Genomic DNA, 12,338 nt, shown 5'->3' with positions numbered 1-12,338 from the left:
GGTATTTAAGGTCGGGGACTGTTTCTCCCTAGATAATCAGGTTGATGAGAATTACGCTTCATTGTGTCTTAGGATCACCACGATGGTAGATTCTCTTGCCCCACCAAAAAAACATAGTTATAAGGGCAGAGCCTCGGCTCCTTGGTTTAATGAATCCTTAAGGGCCTTAAAACTAGCCTGTAAACAGGCTGAGAGGAAATGGAGGGAAGGTTATAAAGATTCTAGCAGACTGCTTTGGAAAGCTAAACTCGCCGAATATAAGACCCTGAATCACAGATCCAGAGCCGACTACTTCTACTCTACGATTTGCAGCGCCGCAAATAGCTCTTGGAGCATTTTTAATATCCTGAACAGTTTAACTAGCCCTGACTGCTCTAAGAAGTTGATTCCTCCCACGCAGGCACTCTGCGATAACTTGGCTTCGTTTTTTAAGGAAAAAATTGATGCCATCATTAACGATCTCAGTACAGCTACTGACTCAACTAGCTCCTTTGGTCTAGGGGATGGAGGCACAGAGGGTGGGGATAAGTGTCCTGGCTGGCAGCCTGCTGATTTACACTTGGAGTTTCCTCCCATTACGGAGGAGGACTTTGGCAGGTTGGCTCGGGGTATTTCATCTGGCTCACCCTTGGACCCAATCCCTCATAAGATCTGGAAAGACTACGGAGAGGAACTATTTCCTACCCCTTGCAGGATTTGTAATCAATCTTTGGCTAGTGGTATAGTTCCTACACACTGGAAACAGGCCTTGGTATCCCCGCTTTTGAAAAAACCATCCCTGGACCCGGAATGTTTAAAGAACTATAGACCAATCTCCCTGCAAAAATTGTTCAACGTTGGGTTAGCTCACTCCTTTCCAAACATCTGGAGCAGCACCAATTTTTGGAAGAAATACAATTTGGCTTTCATCCGCCCCATGGGACCGAGACGGCGCTGATTACCGCCGTGGATGATATTTGAAGGCGTGCAGACAGAGGTCAAGCAGCAGCTTTGATTCTGCTTGACCTGTCTGCAGCATTTGATACAGTAAACCACGAGATCCTCCTGAGAAGATTGAGTGAGGCCGGTTTGAGTGACGGTGCCTTGCGCTGCTTCCGCTCCTTTTTGCAGGATAGAAAGCAGGCGGTGTCCCTCCCCCCTTTTCAATCTGCGTTCTCTCCGGTGTCACAAGGGGTTCCTCAGGGGTCGGCAGTTAGCCCGATCTTGTTCAACCTTTACCTGAAACCCCTGATTGCACTGATCAAGTCCTATAAGATCAATGCAATCAATTACGCAGATGACACCCAACTAATTCTGTCTTGGGGGGGTGAGGAGTCGATCCCGCTGGGGATACTTCATGACTGTTTGCTAGACACTGCCGGTTGGTTACATAATAATTCCTTGCAGTTTAACGCTAGCAAGACTGAGGTGCTTTTCTGCGCTGGGAACCGGATTCCTCGCCCTTTTCCAGATAATTTATGGCCTCCCGAAACATCTATAAAAGTTCAACCGGTTAAAACTGTCCGTAATTTGGGCGTCATGATGGACAGCAAGTTGAGCATGGAGGCTCAGGTAGCGAAAACGGTGTCCTGCTGCTTTGCCCTTATCAGGTCCCTTCGAAAGTTCTTACCGCTACTTCCCTCGCAGGCCTGGGCTTTAGTGGTCAGGTGTACTATCTTGAGTAGACTCGATTACTGTAACGCCCTGTTGCTCGAGTCTCCGAGTCTGCTGATGGAGAGACTCCAAAGAATTCAGTCCGCTGCTGCCTCAGCGGCGATGGCTGAACTCCACTGGCTCCCTCTTAGGCCGAGAGTACAATTTAAATCCCTCTGCCTTGTTTTTAAAGCCCTTCATGGGTTTTGTCCTAGATCACTGCAAGCTATATTTGTCTGGTACACCCCAACCAGAGCACTCCGTTCAGCAATGGCACGTCTGGTGAGAGTACCCAGATTTAAGAAAGCTAGGGCAGGAGGCAGATAATTTGGAGTTGCTGCTGCTAAACTATAGAACAGTCTGCCCTTGGAGATCCGTCAAATTGAGGAACTTCTCCCTTTCAGGAAACGTGTGAAAACCTGGATGTTTCCTAAGGTTTAACCGGGTGGTATCCTGCCACTCCCTCTGCTTGCCACTCTCTGTTGGAGCCTCAGCGCCAGGATGCCTGTAAGGTGATAGTGCGCTTTATACATTTCTTAAATAAATAAATAAATACTATCAAAATAGCTAACTAAGCATTCTTGCACATGTCCTTGACCCTGTTCTTCACTGCCAGTATGTTAACGCAAAATGAATTTAATGAATAGTACACAATCCAAAATGAATAGTGTCTGAGTACTCTCAATAAGGGGGAATACTATTGGCCCAGGATCAAGGATTCAGCTACATGCTTGCTGTTGCTGAATCACTAGACCATCCATCCCACTTACCTCATCTTCATCACATGCTTTTATCTGATGAAGTCAAGAGAACTAACAAAAGCATTCAATAGATGTGTGTAACACAAGCGAATGTTAAAGCCTGCCCACCAATCAGTGTGAGAATGTAAAGTTATTTTTGGTATGTTTAGGACATATAGGGCCTCATTATGATGTTGGTTGGAGTTGCCTCTGACCGACATCTCTGTGGTTGCGGAACCGACCGACCTCCGGTTGGCGGTCCCAAAACCCCAATTAAAATGCAACTGTAAATCTCATTTCTATATGGGAGCTTGTGTGGCGGTCGAAAACCAGCTGCAGCACAAGCTCTCATAGAGAAATGGGGGTTTCTGTAAATCCCTGCACTGTGTGCACCTCACGGTGCCTGCCACATGGTTCAGGGATTTACAGGGGGCACCATAGGTGCCCCCCAGGCCCACAACCGGAGGGGCAGGGGAGAAGGGAACCCCCAAAGTCGCTCTCTGACAGCCTTTCCATGCCAGAAAGGCCGACAAGGAAAGGCTGTCAGAGACCGACATCATAATACCGACGGCAGAAACGCTGTCCTCAAGGGATTACGTGGAAGTTTACAACTGGCCGACGAGATCCTTGAGCCTGTCGGAAGCCAGTCGGATGGACCGGATGGTTTCTTTCTGACCGCCGACATTGTGATTCGGCGGTAAGATTGTAAACCTACCTTGTCTGTTGGTGAGCCTCCGACAAGTGGTCGGATGCTTACCAACCAACATCGTACTAGGCCCCATAATAGTCAAGTGTCCGTCTTCTCTGTAAGCAACAACCATTCGTCAGTCCTGGACTTTTAGACATGAGCACTTTGCATTCTGGGAAACATATTTCTAGGCTTCATGTCTCGTGACTTGCTGGTTAGGAGCTGTTTCACTGGAAGTGTTCACATTTTTTATTACTAGGAGGACATGCATGGTACTAAAGCCAAGTCATGCACTGTGCCATCTGTGCTGCAGCTTTTTCATCCCACTCTCCAAGTGAAGAAATGCAAATCAATGTCAGTTCTACGCAACTCAAGATCTCAGTATGAAGTTGTGCAATGACATCTCTTTCAGCTGCAATCAAATGTAATAGAATACCAAACATGCCATACCTCCCAATTCAGGTGGGAGATTACCAATTTCAAGGCTAGTCTCTCGCCTCCCAATTCCTGTATGGAAAAACCTAATTCCTCTGAGGGCTTCAGACTGCAGGGACCGGTCTTGCGTGACTTGGATTATGCACTGCCAGTAACCTGCTCCTGCTGGAGAGTGCACAGCATTTTGTCATGCTCTCTCTGTCTGCTATAGCAATTTCTCTGTGCTCCTGACAGTAAGGAAAAAACGTATATTTGCATTTCTGATTCCTGCTCCTGCAGCAGCACACTTGCTAGTTCCATACATGCCAACAGACCCGATGAAGGTCGTACAGACATTAATAGGAGAAATACATTCTCCCACTTTCCTCTTCCAAAATACTGGCATGTATGGAATACTGCCATCATGACTTGTATGTGGTTCATTATAGTACCAAAAATATTTCCAGGAGGCTCATAATCAAGGGGAAATAGCATATATGCCAACATTTTAGAAGAAGAAAGTGGGAGATTGGCTCAGCTCTCTCTGAGCTGGTAGCAATATAAACATTCGAAAACTCCTGCATTAGATTCAATTACGACATCACAAGAGTCCGCCGGGCCCCGGGGGAAGCACAGTCGCAGACTAGTCTTCCCCCGGGGTCATTCGCGCAAGATAGGACAGGCAGGGGAAGGGGAGGAGTTAGGGGGTGGGTATATAGGTGCAGGGGAGGAAGGGAACTTCCTCTTCCTGCGCCTGGCACCATCGGGAGGGAGGAAAAGAAAGGGAGTCTTAGGTAGAGCAAGTTTTCAAATAAGTTTAGCGCAGTCAGTGGTTCTGTTTAGTTTCATTCAGCGTCGGGGGCTGTTTGCACGGCGGCCGTTTTTCCTCACACGCCTGAAGCGTGATATTTGGCACGATGTCAGGCGTGACGTCCGAGGAGGTCCGGGCGGCCTTGTTGCTGCTCGCGCGGGCTGGTCGCGAGGATCTACTTCAGCCAGGTGTGTTGGGGCAGGCGTGGGTGGGGGCCACCAGGGGCACGCGCGCTGCCTCCGCCGGGGTTAAGGCTGCGGTTGTGACCTGTCAGGAGGACGAGCCAGACGCTCATGGGCATGGGAGCGATCGGAGGGGGGGGGGGGGCGGAGCGCCCAGGTACCCGGCGAGGGGCGGGAAGCATAAGAGCCTGCCCCCGCGGGCCTTCCCTCCGATCGAGTTTCTGCCTGGGGCCACAGGGGCTGTTGTGAGGGGCGCGGCCCCCACGCCTCAGCTTCTGGGACCTGTTCACGTGCCGGCCGGTGCAGTGGAGGGGGAGGGGCATGGGGACAGCCTTAATCGGCCCGCTTTCATATCGGAGGCAGCTGTGGGTGGGCACATGAACCCAGAGTTAGACGGGCAGTCTGCCCCACCCACCCTTGGGATGGACGTGACTGGGGACACTGTGAGGGTGGATGATGGGCAGAAGGAGGAGGCCCCTATCGACCTGCCCACTAGCTCCAGGGCGGGCACACCTGCCCCGGCGAGGCAGGAGGCGGTGGGGGACCCTGGGGATCGGGATGGGCCGTCCGCCCTGGTTTCCAGGGGAGGGGGGCCTGGGTGGGTACCTGGGATGCCCCAGGTGGGCTTCTTCTCCCCGGGGGCTGAATTTTACGTCTACTGCCCGCCCCCGCCCCCCCCGATTTGGGGCGCCATTTCCTGAGAGGATAGGGCCAGGGAGGAGAGGATCCTGGAACAGATCCAGGAGGTTAGGTGGGCAGAACAGACCAGGGCCAGAGTGGGTGCTGTTTGGGGCCATGAGGTTGAGGGCCCTCCCACCCCGAACTCTGAGGAGGAATGGTAGACGGAGCTGGAGGAAGAGCTGAGGAGAGTCAGGGCCAGAAAGTCTGTGGAGGACCCCCCACCCCAGAGAGTTATGGCGGGAGTAGGGACGGCCAGTACGGCTCTGAGGCCCGATGGTGCTGGGGCCCGCTCAGGCTGGAGCGACCTGAGGAGGGGAGGGGATCCAAGCCTGCGGCTGCCGGCAGAGCCCGGGGGTGCCTGGTGGGGCGCAAGACGGCTCCAAAACGCAGGACAGAAGCAGCAGGGCAGTCTGCGGCGGCTGTCCCTCCACCGAGGGCTCGGGCTCCTGCGGCGCGCGTGGAGGATGGCATGCATACGCATGGGGGCGTGCAGAAAGGTGTGAAGAGAGCTGTGAAAGAGGTGGAGAGCGTGAGGGTGGATCTGGAACCGGTGCTTGAGTTGGACTAGGGATTGGAGAGCGATGAGCTGGAGGACGGGGAGGTGCAGGATGACGCAGAAGGCTTAGGGGGCGCTGCGGACAACGGCGACATTGTTGTTTTGCAGGCCCCGGCGGTGACGAAGAACAAGGCCGGGATGGCGGCGGTCCAGGTGGCGGTGCCCAGAGGACGGCCCAGGGAACAGAATACGGCACTCACAGGTGAGGGTTCCTGGTGGGCAGCCTGGGATGAGGGTCCCTGGGAAAGGGATGGGCGTAAGAGGACTTGCAGGTCGGTGGGGGTTGGGGATGGTTCGGTCCGGGAGTTGGAGAAGTCATCGGGCAGTCCACTTGAGGATGGTGAGAAGGTAAGTCGGTGACGACAGGGGTGCAGACGGACAAAGGGGATGGCAAAGAGGAGAAGGGAGTGAAGGTACAGAAGAAACTGCCGTACATGGGTTTGGCTATGCCACTGGGCTCGCACCTCTCAGAGAAACTCAGGGCACAGATCTGGAGGCATGAATTTGTGGATGTATTTAAACTACTGCATAGAGAGGTGCAAGCTAAGGAGGGTTCCAAAGAGGAAGAGTGGGAGCTAACGAGGCGCCCTAGGGTGCCAGTGACGATGGAGAACTGGACTTCGGCATTTTTGATTTATGCCAGCATTTATTGCGAGAAGTATTTGGACAGGGCAATCGCGCTTTTCAAATACATGGACATCATTCGCAAGGCTCAGATGCAGTTCGGGGGTTTTGCCTGGCTGAGCTATGATGAGGAGTTTAGAGCTAGGGTCAGTGCGAATCCCGAGAAGAGTTGGGGGAAGTTGATCAGGAACTCTGGGTGCAGTGGATGGCGTCCACGCACTCCACTGCGTCCACACACACGGCCAGCGGCTTGCCGGTTCTGTATCGGTCTTTTCCGCCGCGTCCCGCCCAAGGCGGGGGGTGGAACAGTGCCCAACACCATCGTATCGGGTCAACAGTCCAAGCCAGGGGGATATGCCACAGGGGCCTGTTGGAGCTACAATAAGGGGTATTGTTCCAGATATCCCTGTAAGTTCAAGCATGAGTGCTCGAAATGCGGCGGGAAACATGCCCTTACCCAGTGCCTCACCCTCGCTACGCCCTCCGAACAGTGGAGGAACGCCAGAGGTCGGGCCATCCTGGATAGGAGGGCGCCTACACCGGTTAGGGTGGAGGCGATGGCCCCCTGGCTCTCGTGCTACCCGGATCAGGAGGCGGCGGCGCAGCTTTTCTGGGGCTTCACGGAGGATTTTAGAGTGGGCTACCAGGGTCCTAGGGAGTGCCGGTGGGCCAACAACTTGAGATCTGCTAAGAAGTTGCCTAGTGTGGTGGCTGCAAAATTGAAGAAGGAGGTTGAGGAAGGAAGGGTAGCTGGCCCATTTACTGACTGGCCTTTGGCGAACCTCATCATCTCTCCATTGGGGGTGGTGCCAAAGAAAGAGGAGGGTGAGTTCAGGATGATTCACCACCTGTCATGGCCAGAGGGCCAGTCTGTGAACGACTTTATTGCAGAGGAGGATTCTAGAGTGCTCTATTTATCGGTGGACGATGCGATCCGTCTGGTGAGGGTGTGTGGGGCTGGGGCTGAATTGGCGAAATGCGACATCAAGTCAGCCTTCCATTTACTGCCTATTCATCCTGCGGATTTTTCGCTCTTGGGAATGCAGTTTGGGGGGGCCATCTACGTGGACAAAGTTTTGCCCATGGGATGTGCCATCTCCTGCGCTCTTTTCGAACTATTCAGCACTTTCCTGCAGTGGGTCATGGTGCGAGTCAGTGGGTGCCGCGAGGTCACTCATTACTTGGATGATTTCCTCTTCCTGGGGAGGGCGGGTTCCGGGGATTGCGGCAGGGCCCTGTCGCGATTTCAGGAGATGGCCCTTCAGTTTGGTGTGCCTCTGGCACCGGAGAAGACGGCTGGTCCCAGCTGTTGTCTCACGTTCTTGGGGATCGAACTGGACTCGGTGCAGTGGCTGGCGCGCCTCCCTGCGGCCAAGGTGTCGGAGATACTGGCATGTCTGGACTGGATGGTTGGGGAGAAGAGGATTCCTTTGCTGCGGATCAGAAACTTCTGGGTTTCCTTAACTTTGTGTGTCAGGTGGTGCGTGCAGGGCGGACGTTCTGTAGGCGGCTCGGCATGGCCATGTCGGGGGCAGTGCTTCCACATCACAGAGTCAGGATTTCCAAGGGTGTGAGGGCAGATTTGAGGACCTGGATGACATTCTTGCAAGACTTTAACCGTGTGTCCCTGGACTTTGACGAGGAGAGGGCGGTCTGGCAATGCCAAATTTACTCTGACGCGGCTAGGTCAGCGGGGTTTGGTGTTTTCTGGGACGGCAGGTGGTGTGCGGAGAGCTGGCCGGCCTCCTGGCTCAAACAGGGGAGGAGCATTGCTTTCTTGGAATTCTTCCCTTTGCTGGTGGCACTGGAAGTGTGGGGGGAGGAATTTCGGAACAGGTCGGTGCTCTTCCATGTGGACAACAGGACGGTGGTGGACCTGGTGAATCATCAGAGGGCAAGGGACCTGAGAGTGCTGCAGCTGTTGCGGAGGTTCATGTTGGCTTGTCTGCGGTTGAATGTGGTGTTTCGGGCAAAGCATGTCCCTGGAGCGAATAATGACATTGCGGATGCTTTGTCTCGTTCGCAGTGGCAGCGGTTCCGGCACCTGGCACCGGGAGCGGGCACGCGCAAGACCGAGTTGCCGGCCGGCATCTGGGCCTTGGGGGAGTGAGGATGATTGGCCTGGTGGAAGGTTCAATTGCAGAGACCACGAGGAGGACGTATCGTTTGGCATGGTCTGAATTTAGTGCTTTCATGGGATGGAATCTGGATGGTGTAGTGGGTGTTGAGTCTGAAGTGGAACAAGGGCTGAGATGTTTTGTGCTGGATTGTATTGACAGGGGTTTGACTGTGGCTACGATTTCTGGTAAAATGGCAGGGATATCCTTTTACTGTGTTCTGTTTCTCAGTTTTGATCCGACCAAAGATGTGATCGTGAGCAGGATGTTGCAGGATTGGGGCAGGGAACGCGGGAGTGGGGGGGGGGCAGGCTGCGGGAAGCAGTTACTTTTGAGTAATTGGTTTGGCTGGTTGGGGTGTTGCCGGAATGTTGTTACGACCTGGTGGTGGTTGAACTTTTCCGTTTGTGTGTGGTGTGGATGTTTTTCGGGGCATTCAGGGTGTCTGAGTTGTTGGGTACGAGGAGAATGGCTGGTAGGTTGTTTGAGGAGATTCGGGTGGATGGAGGTCGCCTGGGTATTTGGTTGCGGTGCTCGAAGACTGATCAGTTGGGCAGGGGTAAGTGGGTGTGGCTGAATGAGACAGAGGGCGGGGCGGTATGCCCTGTGGTTGAATGGCGAACTTTCCTGGGGACGGCGAGTGTGGCACGTGGGGAGATTTTTTGTCACGCTTCTGGCGCGAGAATGACGGCAGGCCAACTATTGGCGGTATTTCGCAAGGCTTTGCGACGATTGGGCCTGGATGCGTCTGGTTTCAGGAGCCACTCCTTCAGAATTGGGGCGGCGACAGCTGCGGCCAGGTTGGGGTGGTCCTGGGATAGGATTAGGAGGATTGGGCGGTGGAAGTCACGCTGTTGTGAGAGGTATGTGAGGAAATGAGATGGTCCCAGGTAGGCTGTTGCTTGATTCATGGTTTTGCTGTTCTTGTTTCTAACATCTTTTTCTTCGTAGGTTGCGTGGGTAGACCTGGCAGTAAGACGGTGACATGGATTGTTGGGCACTCCTTCGTGCACTGGGCGTCCAAATATGCGGAGCAACAGGTTTACGGCCGTAACCTGGGACTGAAAGGACACTTGCACGAGGTACAATGGTGGGGCAAAGGTGGCATGCGATGGGGGGCACTACTGCCCTGGCTCGCGAAGATGATACCACAGATGCCCTGATTTGTTGATAATACATCTGGGGGAAAATGACCTGGTGCAGCTGTCCGGATTGGCGCTTTTACAGCTCATGCAACGGGACCTGGATGTGTTGAAAGCTAGGCTTGCAGGGACCTGCATTGTCTGGACAGAGTTGGTCCCCAGGAAAGTGTGGAGAGGGGCTATGAAGCATGGGGCGATCGAAAAGGCACGAAGGAAGCTCAACAGGGCAATGAGACTTTACTGTGGTAACAAGGACATCAAAGTGATTGCACATGGGGGGATTCGACTCGAGGAACCTTTAGTTTTTAGGGATGACGGAGTACACTTGTCACAGCTGGGCAATGCTTATTACATGATGGAGATGAGAGATGTGGTGGCCAAGTTATGGAATGAGGCTATCTGGTGTCGCAGGGAGTGAGTGCGAGTGTGCTTGGTGTGGGCTGGCGGACCTGAGAGGGGGGTGGGGCAGGGAACCACCCTACAGGGGGTTCCCTGGTTGGCGGTACTTGGAAGGGACAGGGGGGTCAAGAGCAGGCACACCCATCCCTTGGGGGGAGTTCGAATGGCGGATAGAGGCATGACTGGAAGGACGCAAGGAGTAGGCTGGATGACAAGTGATTGAGGGGCAGGAATAAAGTATGGTATGGAGCTTCTAGGGGTTTGTGATGAGGTGAAACGAGTGAAACGAATGAGAGGGGAGTGTGAGTGGGGGTTTGATGTTATTTACTGTTTTACGTTTCTTGTTATGTACAGATTACGCAGCCTGGTCTAATAAAATGGCCTTTTACGCTGACACTGCGTGGTCTGTTTACTGCGCGATGCCGGGCCCCGAGGGAAGCACAGCCGCAGACTAGTCTTCCCCGGGGTCTTTCGCGTGAGATAGGACAGGCAGGGGAAGGGGAGGAGTTAGGGGGTGGGTATATAGGCGCAGGGGAGGAAGGGAACTTCCTCTTCCTGCGCCTGGCACCATCGGGAGAGAGGAAAAGAAAGGCCACCCACCCACCCGGCAATTGGAGGTGTGGTTTTGGGTCGGTCTATAGCGTTGCCAGTTTAGGCAAGAGCTGCTCTAGGCGGTACTTGGAAGGGACAGGGGGGTCAAGAGCGGGCACATCCATCCCTTGGGGGGGAGTTCGAATGGCGAATAGAGGCATGACTGGAAGGACGCAAGGAGCGGGCTGGATGACAAGTCATTGAGGGGCAGGAATAAAGTATGGTATGGAGCTTCTAGGGGTTTGTGATGAGGTGAAACGAGTGAAACAAATGATAGGGGAGTGTGAGTGGGGGTTTGATGTTATTTACTGTTTTACGTTTCTTGTTATGTACAGATTACGCAGCCTGGTCTAATAAAATGGCCTTTTACGCTGACACTGCGTGGTCTGTTTATTGCGCGAAGTCTCATGATTTTCCAAATGGCTACTGCTGAAACAGCCAGGACAGACCCTGACTGTGTGATACACACATCTATAGGTGTGTCTGGCTGCCTGTGAGACACGTGAGCCGGGCACAGTTTAAGATTGGCAGCGAGTGTAGCCGGGAACCTGCTGCTACAGCTTGCACCATATTATGCTGCACGTCGGGGGCTGGCGGTGGCGTAATGATTCAGACCTGTGACCGACTCGGACCGAGGTGGATGCCGGAGTGGTGGTGCCTCAGCAGCCTGAACGCCTTGCACTGCAGTCCAGTTCAGCCATGAATGCCGCAAGAGTCAAGTCCTGTCCTGGACCGTGGTGCTGCCCCCTGGTGTCATGGCACTCGCTGACGCAGAGTGTCACACATCATCTTCTTCCTAATTTAATTTGCTTGTAGAGGCTCGTCTGTCATCATTCAGCCTGTAAGTAAAAAAATTGAGTCACTCCCCTAGTTATATGTCCACAATCAGTGTAGGCACCAGGCCTAAGAGGGAACAGTTGAGATTGTTCCTTTAGAGATTTGATATCTCCAGCTACTGGGATAGAGTAATCCCAGTAGAACACTTTCCATTTTGAGTATTTTCCGAATCATCGAGTGACAACAACGCACTAGTCTCGCTCCTAAGCATCTCACGTACCCTAAATAAAGCCACGCTAACCTAACACACACAACATAGGTTTCAGCAATGTCTGAGCCTAAAACATTAAGCATAGGAAAAGAAGATATTGAGGAACTACTCCAACGTCCCTCCACCCTCAATCCAGGCAATACTTTCATCAACCCTGGTAAGCAATCAGACCTGGGAAAAATTACTCGCCTTAAGAAAAAACAAATCGGAAGAGCCACCCATGGCGAAGTACTATTAGAACATTTAAGAGCAAGCACAATTCCAGCTGGCCTTCAAGTAAAAAACGTTCCTGTCATATTTATTGATCAACCTGAATATCTGGATGGTTTTAGGCATATAGGCACTAAGTTCGCAAGGGATTGGATGTTCCACTCTATTAAAACTGCAGAACGGTTAAGTCTGAAAGAACTTGAACTTATTAAAGAATTAAAAGATGCACTACTGAGCAATACAGCAGTAGAGAACGCTCAAGCTCTTCTAATCAAATTAGAGAAGGAATATGAGATCTTCATAAAAAACACAGAAAACTCTAAAAGACAAAATTACAGAAGGACATCCTTAGGTTCTCAGAAAGAAAAGACCTACCCGTATTTAGAGAAGGAATACTATAAACAACCACAAAATACAGGTGCACCAAGAACCTACAGAGGAAGAAGTAGGAGACAGTTTCTTACCTTCTCAGGCGCCTCATCCCTGTCAGACAGTTCAAGTGA

This window comes from Lissotriton vulgaris, chromosome 9 (genome assembly GCF_964263255.1).
Source record: "Lissotriton vulgaris chromosome 9, aLisVul1.2, whole genome shotgun sequence".
Classification (NCBI taxonomy): Eukaryota; Metazoa; Chordata; class Amphibia; order Caudata; family Salamandridae; genus Lissotriton; species Lissotriton vulgaris.
The sequence above is the reverse complement of the archived record's forward strand: the minus strand, read 5'-3'. Positions refer to the sequence as shown.